Below are 14,408 nucleotides of genomic sequence, written 5' to 3' on the forward strand. Positions count from 1 at the left end.
TCTACATTTTATTATCATCATTTGATGAATACGTAATCTGGCCCAAGTGAGGTACTTTTAACAATGGAAGTGTAACAATTGGCATTTACTTGCAGGCTCACACTTGTGTGTGAAGACTGTCTATCAACATGTTATCTCTTAACAGTCATCTCCTCACACTTCCATCATTCATGGCTGGTATTATCCATTTGATCACAGTTTAATGGGGCAAGGCCAAAAGAGAAATCACTTGAAAAGTTACAATATTTGAACACCTTCAAGTCTTCAATTCTGCCACAACTTCATGCTCATAATCTCTTACTAAGATAAACTCATTCTTTTTTTTTCCTCATATAAAACTAGAACACAGGCTTTGAATTGTGAACTCAAGAATTTCTGCAAGCTCCTTGAATTGAAAGCTAAAAAATAACAAAACTTATTTAATTAACAAAAGAATGAGATAGAGATGAGAAACATGCTGTTAAGACACAGTAAGAATTGATTGGAGCTGTGTTTTTAGCTGTATATTTGTTGAGTATTCTATGCCTCTGAAACAGGCAACATTAATTACTCCATTTCCTTAGCACATTCTGTGTTTTTGTTTTGTTTTGTTTTGTTTTGTTTTTAATTAAGCTGCAAGAAAGTAGGAAAGCATCTGTGGATGCATTCTTTTGCACCATTAAAATAATTTTATTGAACTCCATTTATGTGTACACTTAAAATTTAAATCTAAAGGATCTTATGGGTCTGTTTTCATTAAATATTATGTACTATTTTACATGGGAATACTCATAAAAGAGGAATGTGGAACACAAGTAAGAAAAATAAATTCAACATATCTCAGCCTTCTACATGATCTCCCTTTACCATATGTCTTTTCCAACTCCTTCCTCATAGCCACAGCCAGTAGTCTATAGTGACTTGAGATTTCGAAGCAATTTTTTTTCATTGTCAAAATTCATTATATTTCAAAAGCCTAAAACCAGTTTATTTTCTACATACCATCAGCTCTCTGTATCTCTCATTCGTTCCTCTTTGTAGGAATCACTATCCCATTATCAGCCTATTTTTTCAGCCTGTTACTTTAATTAACAATTTTCTCTATCAATTTGTTTAGCTTTGATGTTTTATTTTTTCCTATCTAATAAAGGCTTCAGATTTAAAGTAATTCACAACAATCACAAATGCTTCTAAGATATATGGTCCATTATTTTGGTCAGGATGTCATTCTTAGATGTCTTTTTTTTCTGGGTGTATATATAAACACACTGTGTTAACTTTCCCCCTTACATGACTGACCACTCAGCCTGATCTCCATTCTTGTTGCTTTTTTCTCACTCCACACAAACTCACACCTTCAAGGTGCTACTTCAGTTCATTGCTATTTTCTTCCTACATGCTCCTGCTTAAATGCTCCAGGTATTCCCATGGTTACAAGCATCTTCATCAGGCACTGACAAGTCAGCATCCACCAAGAACTGGAATCCTTTATTGTGAACATGTTGTCTACTATGTCCCAATAGTTTAATATCTCCCCGAATGAATTTATTACCCTTTCCTCTAGGTGATCTCATTTTTTTTTCTTAATTGTACCTCCACTTTCTCAGGTACCGAGGCTCAAAATTTGGCACTAGCTTTACGTTTCCAAAGTATCTAATAAACTATTAATTTTTAACATTGCATTTACCTTAAGATCAATTTTCTCACCTTGGATCATCCTTTATGCCACTGTGTGATTATATTTTGGAAAACACTCTAGTTAAAGGACTAATAGAACTCATTAGTATTTACTGAAGAATACTTTTATTAACTTTATAACTTTATAACTTTTATTAACATAGGTTTAAAGTAATATAAAATTTAGCACTTATATATCTTGTGATAAGGGGTATAAATGATTTATCAATTTATCAATTCATTCCATGATTTTATGGGTAATATTGCATAAAATAGAAATAAAATTTTACTTGTTTAATAAATAAATCTGAAGAAAGTTATGCCTCAAAGTTGATGTGGGCCCTCAATGATATCTATGTGATTTAGCAACTTCTGATATTTTTAACTGCTTATTCTTTTAAATTAACTATTTAAATCCAGACATCACTTTTCTTTTCCTCCTTTCATCCCAGCCTTTCTCACTCCCCTCCCCTCCAATGCCCCATCTGCTCTTCTTTTTCTGTTCAGAAAAGGGAAAGACTCACATGGATATCAACTGGCCTTGTCCTATGATGTTACAAGAAAATCAGGCTCATCCTCTCCTAATCAGACTAGAAGAAGTAGCTCAATAGTGGTTAAAGATCCCAACAGCAGGCACCAGAGTCAGAGACAGCTCTTACTCCTGCTGTTAGGAGTCCCACATGAGGACTCAGCTGAGCATCAGTTACATATGTGCAGAGGGCCTAGGTCTTCCCATCCATGCTTTCTGGTTGACGGTTCAGTCTCATGAGCCTATAAGGAGTCAGGTAAATTGATTCTGTAAGTTTTCTTATGGTGTACTTGACCCTCTGGTTCCTACAATCCTTCCTTCTCGTCTCTCAGAGTATTCCTCAGTTCTGCCTAATGTTCAGCTTTAGGTCTCTACATCTGTGTCCATTAGTTGCTGGATGAAGTCTCTCAGAAGACAGGATGCAAGGCTTGTGTCTGTAAGCATAGCATAGTGTCAGTGGTGGGCTTTTTTTCATGGCATGGGTCTCAAGATGGACAAGTCATTGGCTCGGCATCCCCTTAATTTCTGCTCTATCTTTACACTATGTAAATCTTATAGGTAGGACATACTTTAGGTTGAAGGTTTTGTAGATAGGTCTCTCCATTGGAAGTTTTGTCTAGTTATAGAAGAAGGCTGGTTCAGGCTTCATATCCTCCATTGCTAGGGGGGTGTGGGAAGCTATCCTTATCACATCATCGCCATTAAAAAGTCTGTGTGCATGCGCTGGAAGGTTTTCCCGCCTTGATTAATCTGACAGTTGGAACACGTCATATGCCCTGAGGCAACAGGAGCCCATCAGAGACTGCCACGTCCCAGGCCGGCTTAGCTCTCTATATAAGGGAAGGGTTTTAGGCCCTTGGGGTCTCTCCTCATTTGTGAAGCTTATGCTCTCCCTCTCAAGATGCATTAAAGCTTATACTGCAGAAGGATCCTGAGTGTGCCGCGTCTTTCCTGCTGGCGGGAGGTTGCACGGGACAACTGGTGCCAGAAACCCGGGATACTAGACCTCACCATCGTCAGCACCTTGGAGGACCCCTCGATAGAGGAGGATTCAGAACTGCAGGAGGTAAGTTCAGAGAGGTATGTCTGTCCCTGAATCTTTCGCGTTGTGCCTTGCCGTCATTTTTGTAGTTTTGGTTTCGCTTCTTCTGACTCTTTGTGAAAATCGTAGGGCGATAGTTGTGAGCGGACGGGCTACCCTTGAGGATATTCAGGACAGCATGTCAGAAACTGAACGTAGTGAGAGGATAGGTGCGCGTAGGGAAAAGGTACTGAAACAAAAGGAAAAGGAACACCCTTCAGCTGAAGAAAAGAACCCTCCAAAAAAAGGAGAGATACCCCCTAATGGGAAAAGCTCGCTTTATCCCAACCTAGAGGCACTGACTATCGACAGTGCAGAGAGTTCCTCTGGGGACTCCAGTGAGGAGTCATTAGATTCTACAGAGGAGGCGGAGTTAGACGAGGAGGCACCAGAGTACAAGGCAGAGAGATACCATTCTGATGAGTGTACAATCAGAAAGCCTCTGAGGAAGCCCCCTAAGAAAATGATTCCCTCGGCCCCCTCAATTCCTCCTCCCCCATACGCTCCTCACTCGGGATATTCCCTGCTCTCAGAGAAAGTTAGGAAGAAGCTCAGGACAGCTTTCCCTGTTTTTGAAACAGAAAATGGAGGGTGAGTGTACGCTCCTGTAGACTTTACTCAACTAAAAGAATTGGCCAAATCAGTTCGTAAATATGGGCCCAACGCCAATTTTACTTTGGTACAATTAGATAGACTTGCCAGCAATGCCTTAACTCCTGCAGATTGGCAAGTGATTGTTCAAGCAGCCCTTCCCAGCATGGGTCAATACATAGAATGGAAGGCGTTATGGTACGAAGCAGCACAAACACAGGCTCACGCCAACGCTGTTGCTCTCACTCCTGAACAGAGGGAATGGACAATAGATTTGTTGACAGGCCAGGGAGCCTACGCTGCAGACCAAACCCGTTACCATTGGGGAGCCTACGCTCAGGTTGCAGCTACAGCCATTAAGGCATGGAAGGCACTCTCCAAGAAAGGAGAGGCCAACACACAACTTACCAGGATAGTTCAGGGGCCTCAAGAATCTTTCTCAGACTATGTGGCTAGAATGACAGAGGCAGCGGGGTGTATTTTTGGAGATACTAGTCCGATGGAGCCTCTGATTCAACAATTAATCTTTGAACAAGCCACACAAGAGTGCCGTGCAGCCATCACCCCAAGAAAAAATAAAGGATTACAAGATTGGCTGAGGGTTTCCCGAGAGCTTGGGGGGCCCCTCACTAATGCGGGGTTGGCAGCAGCTGTTATTCAGTCACAAAAGAACCCAATGAAAAGAGACAACGTCAGAGTCTGCTATGGCTGTGGTAAGCCCGGTCATTTTAAAAAAGAATGCCCAATCATGCCTGAAAAACTGAATACTCCCAGTTTGTGTAACAGATGTGGAAAAGGCTACCATAAGGCTACTGCCGGCCGATCTGTGAGAGACCTAAAAGGGCAGCTTCTTCTGCCACTGGAAAGTCAATCCAATAGCCTGCCAAAAAACGAGACAGCAGGCCCTCGGTCCCAGGGCCCTCGAAGATATGGGATCCGTTGGACCAAAACCCAGGAAGTTCAGGAGAGAGAACGATCAGAGTCCCCCCAGGGCAACCGTGCCGATTGGACCTGCGCGCCGCCTCCGATTTCCTATTAATCCCTCAGATGGGAGTCCAGCCAGTCCCAGTTGAACCTGTAATGTTAACCCCTGGGGCCCTGGGACTTATATTGGGTCGAGCGTCACTTACACTAAAGGGCTTGATAGTCTTGCCAGGCATAGTAGACACTCAACATTCTACTGAATTGCAAGTCTTGGCCTCTAGCCCAAAAGGAGTGTTCTCCATCAGCAAGGGTGATCGTATTGCCCAATTATTGCTTATGCCAGGTATGGAAGATGAGACAGAAATAGACACAAGACAGATTGGCTCCTCAGGAAATGATTCTGCTTATCTGATGATATCATTAAATGAAAGACCCAAATTAATCCTAAAGGTACAGGGAAAAAGCTTCAAGGGAATTATGGATACCGGAGCGGAAAAAGTTTTATATCCACACAATGGTGGCCCAAGACATGGCCTGTTACTGAGTCATCCCATTCCCTACAGGGGCTAGGGTATCAATCTAGTCCTACCATCAGTTCTACTGCTTTGTTATGGGAGGCACCTGATGGTAGGAAAGGAAGATTTATTCCTTATGTGCTCCCTCTTCCTGTTAATCTTTGGGGAAGAGATATTTTACAAGGTATGGGCTTCACCCTGTCCAATGAATATCCTATAGAGTCACCCCATATCACCTCGTATTCCTCACAGGCTAAAGCAATGATGACGAGAACGGGATACGAACAAGGAAGTGGTTTGGGCAAGTTTAGCCAAGGAAGGGTCAAACTTATTTCACCCTCCAACAAACAAGATAGAAAAGGTCTGGGTTTTTCCTAGGGGCCGTTGAGGGATTCCTGCCCATACCTTGGAAAACAGAGGATCCGGTGTGGGTTCCTCAATGGCCACTATCCTCTGAAAAATTAGAGGCCATCACAGAATTAATAAAAGAACAGATGACCCTTGGCCATATTGAAGTTTCTACTTCGCCTTGGAATACACCCATTTTTGCAATCAAGAAGAAATCTGGGAAATGGCGGTTGTTACACGACCTCTGGGCAATTAATGAACAGATGAATTTGCTGGGCCAAGTGCAGAGAGGTCTCCCCGTCCTTTCTGCTCTTCCAAAAGACTGCTCTCTTCTCATAGTGGACATTAAAGACTGCTTTTTTTCCATTCCACTGTGTGTTCAAGATAGACCTCGGTTTGCCTTTACACTGCCTGCTATTAATCATGCTGGCCCAGATAAACGGTTTCAATGGAAGGTTTTGCCTCAGGGCATGGCTAATAGCCCCACCATCTGCCAGACTTTTGTGCAAACTGCTTTAGAGCCTTTACAACAACAATTTCCTGCCATTCTTATTCTTCATTATATGGATGATATTTTGATTGCTCATAAAGAGGTTCAGACTCTGAAGAGGGTTTATCCAGAGTTATCATACCTGTTAGGGCAATGGGGTTTACAAATAGCTACAGAAAAGGTGCAACTGTTAAGTACGGGAGAATTTCTGGGAACGTCCATCTTTCCCACTTGTATACGTCCTCCAAAGGTTGAGATCCGCAGAGATTGCCTCTGCACCCTTAATGATTTCCAAAAACTGTTGGGAGATATAAATTGGATCAGGCCATTTTTAAAGATCCCCACAGTAGGACTTAAGCCTCTGTTCGCCATTCTTGAAGGGGACCCACATATTTCTTCACCCAGAAGTTTTACCCCTGCGGCCCGTCAGGCTTTGCAATTAGTCGAAGATGCATTACAGGATGCACAGCTTCAGCATATTGATCCCTCTTTACCTTTTGCTCTATGTATTTTAAAAACGGCGAGTCTACTGACGGCTGTTTTGTGGCAACAGGGACCCCTATTATGGATTCACCCTAATATATCCCCAAACAAAATAATTGATTGGTATCCAGGGGCGGTTGCACAACTTGCATGTAGGGGTGTTAAGGCAGCCATTACTCATTTTGGAATTGAGCCAGCCACCCTTTTTGTGCCTTATACAGCTGCCCAAATACAAATTTTAGCCGCTTCTGATGATGATTGGGCAATATTAGTGTCTACCTTTCTGGGAAAAATTGATAATCATTATCCTAAACATCCCATATTACAATTTGCATCGAGACAGTCCCTTGTATTTCCTAGAGTTACTTCTACAGGCCCCATCAAAGGAGGGCTTGTTGTCTATACTGACGGATCTGCCACTGGCATAGGGGCATACGTGGTGGATGACAAGGTGGTATCCAAACATTATGCTATTACATCTCCTCAAGTAGTTGAATGCATGGTCGTATTAGAGGTTCTTGAGATTTTTCCAGGTCCCCTTAACATTGTTTCTGACTCTGCTTATGTGGTGAATGCAGTGAATCTCCTCGAAGTAGCAGGGGTTATTAAATCTTCTAGTCCTGTACATGACATCTTTTTGAAAATTCAACAAGCTTTGTTACAAAGGAGAGCCCAAGTGTTTATTACACATATTAGGGCTCATTCTGGACTCCCTGGACCTATGAGCAGAGGCAACGAGCTGGCAGACAGGGCCACAAGGGTGATGGCTATGGTCCTATTGTCCCCCTTAGATCTGGCAAAAAATTTTCATAATACTTTTCATGTAATGGCAGAGACTCTACGACGCCGTTTTTCTATCACCAGAAAAGAGGCAAGAGATATTGTTGTGCAATGCCAGAATTGCTGTGAATTCTTATCAACTCCTCATGTGGGAATTAACCCCAGGGGCATATAGCCGTTACAAATTTGGCAAATGGATGTGACTCACATACCTTCTTTTGGGAAGTCACAATATCTACATGTCTCCATTGATACCTGTTCTGGAGTTCTGTCAGCTACACCATTGACGGGGGGAAAAAGCTTCCCACGTAATTCAACACTGTCTTGAGGCATGGAGTGCTTGGGGCCAACCTAAGATTCTAAAAACAGATAATGGACCAGCTTATGTGTCCAAAAAGTTTTCCCAGTTTTGCAGGCAGATGGGGGTTACTCATCTGACAGGTCTACCTTATAATCTACAAGGACAAGGCATTGTCGAATGTGCACATCGTACTTTGAAGACTTATCTATTAAAACAGAAAGGGAGAATGAAAGACATCTTTCCCCCAGTTCCCAGGGTAGCCATATCTATGGCGCTCTTTACTCTCAATTTTTTAAATTTAGATGATCAGGGTCGCACAGCGGCTGACCACCACTTCGCAGAACCTGATCGACCAAAGGATCTAGTGAAATGGAAAGATGTTCTGGCTAACAAATGGAAAGGACCAGATCCTATTTTGATAAGATCCAGGGGAGCTGTTTGTGTTTTCCCACAGAATGAAGAAAGCCCATTTTGGATCCCAGAGAGATTAACAAGGAAGGTCGGAGAACCGGACCAAGATGCTGCCAGCGACCAACAGCCCAGTGATGCAGTGGATCCTCCATCTCTGGGTTCCTAGTATTTTGGGGGTTCAGAGATGGGCCATAATGAATACATTCCCTATTCCTATACCAGTGATGCATAATGCTCAGGTGTTTCCACGCTTTTTTGCGACCAATAAGATGCTGGGGCTTGCTTTTATCCCGTTTGATGACCAAAGTCATTCAGTGGAAACTAACAATAGTTATGTTTTGAAGGGGAGCCTATGTTTTACTATCATTCCCTCCCCTAATAAAACCAGTCAGTGTATCCAAATTTATAACCAGCCCGCAGCATGGTTGCAGAAGGCTACCTGGGGCAAAATACATGATATAACGGCCAATGCCACCGTTCTATTTGGGTGGTGGCCTAGTAAAATAGCAGCTTATAATAAACCACCCCCTCAGCCTAAGTTGGCACCGTTTTGTAAGGGTACCTTGACAAGATTATTTTACCTTTTCACCCAATATTAATACATATTATAACAGCACCTTTCCGGGTCTTAATTTTACTCATATTGACCCTGAGAGATCTGGTGCTAATCCCTTTGATCAATGGTTTCTTTGTGGCATTAACGGAAGCTGCACAGATTTATCTTCCATGGTTATGATTAATGGAGGCAAGGCTGCCAAAGGACAGTTAAAATACGATTGGAAAGGACGGGCAGGGTCAAGAAGTGTTTCCTGGATGACCTCAGTTGTTTCCTATTCTCCTTTTAGGGAGTTGGCCTTTAAATCCACACCAGTATGTGTTTGACCCCCTTTTATCTGGCTTGTTAGTATAGACTTTGTTGGAATGTTACTGCCTTTCCTTTTGCTTTGGTAATTTGGCTACCTAGATTTGTATCTATGCCAGTTGAGGCGCCTAATAATTTAAGCAGTTTTAGAGTGAAGAGAGATTTTGGTATCTCTGCCATTATAGTTGCCATCATTGCCACAACAGCTGTGGCTGGCACGGTTACCACCTCTGCTTTGGCCCTTTCCTCTTCAGTACAGACAGTAGACACTATTAATCATCTGTCTGCCTCGGTCACATCAGCACTAGATGAACAGGTCTCTGCCAACTCACAAATCCTGGGAGGATTAATGCTAGTGAATCAACGCATTGACCTCGTTCAGGAACAGATTGACATTTTGTGGCAATTAGCCCAATTGGGCTGCGAACAAAAAATGGCGGGACTTTGTGTTACCTCTATTCAATATGAAAATTATACTAGAGCAGCAAATTTTTCTAAAACTTTATCTCAGTTTTTATTACAGAATTGGACTGTAGAGTTTGAAGAGACGCTTTGGAAGTTAAGCTTTGCGATTATAGAAGTGAATTCTACCAGACTTGATTTGTCCCTGACCAAAGGACTGTCTACCTGGATCTCTTCAATATTTTCTTATTTTAGAGAATGGGTGGGGGTGGGTCTTTCCAGAGCCTTGCTCTGCTGTGGGCTGGCACTCGTGTTGCGGCTCCTTTGCAAGCTCAGGTCACAGTGACAACAGGATAAGGTGGTGATTGCCCGGGCACTTGTAGCACTGGACCAAGGGAACTCAGCAGAATTCTGGATAGCCATGATTAACAACCGCCCCAAAGACCTGTTAAGACAAGGCCATAATCTGTAATACCATCTCCTCCCCCTGCCAAATGGCCCTGGCACCTCTGGGAGTTTTTCTCCATTGCACAAGAGTTGGGCATTTTGGCTTCCCTAATTCTTTCTGTCTGTCTGTCCCAGGAACCAAATCCAGACTCAAGAAGGGCTCGGGTTCCCATTGCACCTTGAGGACTGTGATATGGTTGTTCTCACACTCGTTAAGCTCGGGAGGGCTCGAGTTCCCATTGCACCCTGAAGTGAGTGTAGAGACACGGCCCTGCCTCACTTATTGAGGAGGAGAAAATCTAGACCTCTCTCCTTTTGATTGGTTTGTGCCTGCCCGGCCTGAACTCTCTCACTTCTCTATGGCCTCTTCTTAGGGTCTCCTTTAAATAAAAAGGGGCCAGATGTGGGAAGCTATCTTTATCACATTATCGCCATTAACAAGTCTGTGCGCATGCGCTGGAAGGTTTTCCTGCCTTGATTAATCTGACAGTTGGAACACGTCATATGCCCTGAGGGAACAGGAGCCCATCAGAGACTGCCACGTCCCAGGCCGGCTTAGCTCTCTATATAAGGGAAGGGTTTTAGGCCCTTGGGGTCCCTCCTCGTTTGTGAAGCTTATGCTCTCCCTCTCAAGATGCATTAAAGCTTATACTGCAGAAGGATCCTGAGTGTGCCGCGTCTTTCCTGCTGGCGGGAGGTTGCGAGGGACAGGGGGGGTCTTAACTAGAATAACTCTTATAGATTCCTAGGAGCTTCCATTGCCTTAGGCTTCTAGTTAGTCCAAGAGATGCGCCCACCCCATTCCAATTTCCTCTCCCAGTAATTTTTCCCTCTGTTCTCTCAGTGCCTGATTCCTCCTTTTCCTATCCTCACTCCCACCTGCTTCCACCCAGGATGTATATTATATTTTCCCTTCTCATGCATCTCTCCTTGAGCCCCCCTGTTTGCTTAGCTCCTTCCAGTCTGTGGACTGTACCATCGTAATCCTGTACTTTATGACTATGCATACCCGCTTATGAATACACACCATGTTTATCTTTCTTTGTCTAGTTATATCACTCAGGATGATCTTTTCTTAGTTCCAATTATTTGTCTGAGAATTTCATAGTGTTATTGGTTTTAATGACTGAGTAGTACCCCATTGTATAAGTGTAGCACATTAAATATCTATTCTTCAGTTGATGGATATCTAGATTGTTTCTAGTTTCTGGTAATAGCAAATAAAGCTGGTATGAAGAGAGGTGAGCAACTGAGATTGTAGTATGGTGGAACATTCTTGGGTTATATGCCCAGGAGTGGTATAGCTGTGTCTTGAGACATATCTAGTTCCAATTTTCTGAGAAACTGCCAAATTGATTTCCAATGTGATTATACAAGTTTCTGCTCTCAAAGGGTGGTCCCCTTGCTCCAGATCTTTTCCGATATGAATTGTTTCTTGAGTTTTTGATCTTACCCATTGTGATGGTTGTAAGATGGAATCTCAGAGTTGTCTTGATTTGGATTTCCCTGATGACTAGAGATGTTTTACATTTCTTTAAGAGCTTTTTGGCCATTACAGATTACTCTGTAGAGAATTCTCTGGTTAGCTCTTTACCCCATATTTTAATTGGGTTATTTCTGGTTTTGAAGGTTGGTTTCTTGAGAATTTTTATATTTTGGATATCAACTCTCTGTCTGATATGGGATTCATGAAGATATTTTCCCATTCTGTAAGCTGCAGTTTTGTCATTTTGACAGTATCCTTTGCATTATAAAAGCTTTTTAGTTTCAGGAAGTCCCATTTATTAATTGCTGATTTTGGTGCCAGAGTTCTTGGTATTCTGTTTAGGAAGTTGATGCCTATGACAATGCTTTTAAGGCTATTTCCCACTTTCTTTTATATCTCGTGAATCTGGCTTTATGTTGAGGTCTTTGATTCATGAAGAGGATACAAACTGTAAAGGAAGGAAGAAACTAATGTATTTTAAGAGCATATGATAATATACATGTGACCCACAAATTCTACCGAGGAACTTCTTACACAGTGAAGTGAAGTGGATAGATGCAAAGTTAACTAAAACAAATATTAGTAGCCCTTGTATACATAAACAATGAATGGAATGATAAAAAATATGTGAACAACACCATTGACAATAGCCACAAATATTATTAAATATCTGGTATAACTCTAACCTAAAAAGTGAAGGAACTGTATGACAAGAACTTCAAATCTTTCAAGACAGAAACTGAAGAAGATGTCAGAAGATGGGAAGATGTCCCATGCTCATGGATCGTTAGGATTAACATAGTAAAACTGGCCATCTTACAAAACCAATCTACAGATTCAAAGTAATTCCCAGCAAAATTTCAACAGAATTCTTTACAGGCCTCAACTTCATAAAAAGGTTATCTAAAATATTCATGGACAATAAAATAATTTCTGGAGGTATCCCCATTCATTATTTCAATCTGGACTACAGATCAACATTAATAAAAAAAAAACCTGCATAGTATTGGTATAAAAAATGGACAGGTTGATCATTGGAATAAAATTGAAGACCCAAAAGTAAATCCACACATTATAAACATTTGAATCTTTATGAAGAGGTCAAAATTATACAATGGAAAAAAAAATAAAGTATCTTTAACAAATGGTGCTGGTCTAACTGGGTGCCTTTATGTAGAAGAATGCAAATAAATCCGTATCTATCATCTTCCACGAAGCTCAAGCCCAGGATTACATATTCAATCTTTTGTTTCATAACCACACAGTTTCCACAAGAATTTAGTCAGTTTACCATCCTTTGAACATGATTGTGCTAGTCTATTGCATTTATGAGGTAACCTCATAGTATTAAAGCAGTTGGAGGAAATGTGATTTTAGGAGTAAGTTTTAAAATGTGGGGAAAGGTGGACAGGACTAAATAGGGCATCATACTGATGATATGGGACGAGGATGGTTCCAAGAATTGGTGTACAAGGTTAAAAATGAAGAAAGCAAAAAATTTTAAATACAAGGTACTAGTTATAAAGAAACCCGAAATAATGATCAGAACTCTAAATTTGTGGCTGCTTGAGATATAGCACCAAGTAGCTCAATTTCCATCTAGATTTCAATTTACTTTTCAATTTTCCTTATCTCTGATGCAGCTTTGTTACTGTGTTTCTATTTTTCCATCTATAATTATTTACTTTCTAATTTTTAATACATTCCATTCATTTACATCTCAAAAGACATCCCATTTCCTGGTTACCCCTCTACAATACCCTCCCCCCATCATTTCACATCCTCTCTCTCCTCCCTACCCTTTGCCTCTATGAAGGTGCTCGCTCACCCACCCACCCTCTCCTGTCCCACTCCTTGAGCATCCCTTTACACTGGGGCATCAAAACTCCACAGGACCAAGTGCCTCCCCTCCCATTAAAGTCAGACTAGGCCATCTTCTGCTACATATGTAACAGGAGACATGCATCCCTCCCTGTGCATGCCTTAGTTGGTGGTCTAGTCTCTGGGAGAACTGCCATCTGATGTTGTTCTTTCTATGGAGTTGCAATCCCCCTCCACTCCTCCAGTCCTTGTGTCAGCTCCCCTACTGGGATCCTTGAGCTCAGTCTGATGGTTGGGTCCAAGCATCCACATATGCACTGGTCAGTTTCTGTTCAAATCTCCCAAGGAACATCCACACCGGGTTCCTGTCAGCAAGCACCATTGGGCAACAGCAACAATGCTGTGTTTGTAGTCTGCAGAAAGCATGAATCTTCAGGTGGGGCAGTTCCCGGATAGTCCTTCCTTCAGTCTCTGCTCCAATTTTTGTCCATGTTCTTCCTGGACAGGAACATTTCTGGGATAAACACTTTGAGTTGGGTGGGTGGTCCCATTCATTGATGGGAGACCATGCATATCTACATGAGTCTAATCTCCCTTTCTCTGCACATTTCAGCTAAATCAATCATCCCATTTGGGTCTTGGGAGCTTCTCCTTTCCCTGGTGTCTAGAACCCTCTAGTGGCTTTCTCTAGTTCTTCATTCCCTAACTCTCCTACATATTTTTATTCGATTTCCTGACCTTCTGTACTTCTCTCCTGTTCCCTCCAGTACCTGATACTGCACCCCTTATTTCCTCTCCTTCCACTTTCCCTCCTAGGTCCCCCCTTCCTCCACCTCTCACGATCATATGTTCCCTCTGCAATGCAGGCTTGAGGCATCCAAACCCTGGTCATTCTTCCTTCAAAGCTCCATATGGTCTGTGTGTTGAATTGTGGGAATTGTATACCTTTGGACTAATATACACTTATCAGTGAGTACATACCATGTGCATTCTTTTGTGTCTAGGTTACTGCATGATGATATTTTCTAGTTCCATCCATTTGCATGCTAATTTCATGAAGTCAATGTTGTTAATAGTTGAATAGTACTCCCTTGTGAAAATGTATCACATTTTCTGTATCCATTCTTCTGTGCAAGGACATCTGGGTTGTTCCTAGCTTCTGGCTATTATAAATTAGGCTGCTATAAACATAGTGGAACATGAATCCTTCATATATGTTGGAGCATTTTTCGTATATGTCCAGGAATGGTATATTCAGGTAGAACTATTTCCAATATTCTC

This window comes from Grammomys surdaster, unplaced genomic scaffold (genome assembly GCF_004785775.1).
Source record: "Grammomys surdaster isolate TR1022 unplaced genomic scaffold, NIH_TR_1.0 149, whole genome shotgun sequence".
Taxonomy (NCBI): Eukaryota; Metazoa; Chordata; class Mammalia; order Rodentia; family Muridae; genus Grammomys; species Grammomys surdaster.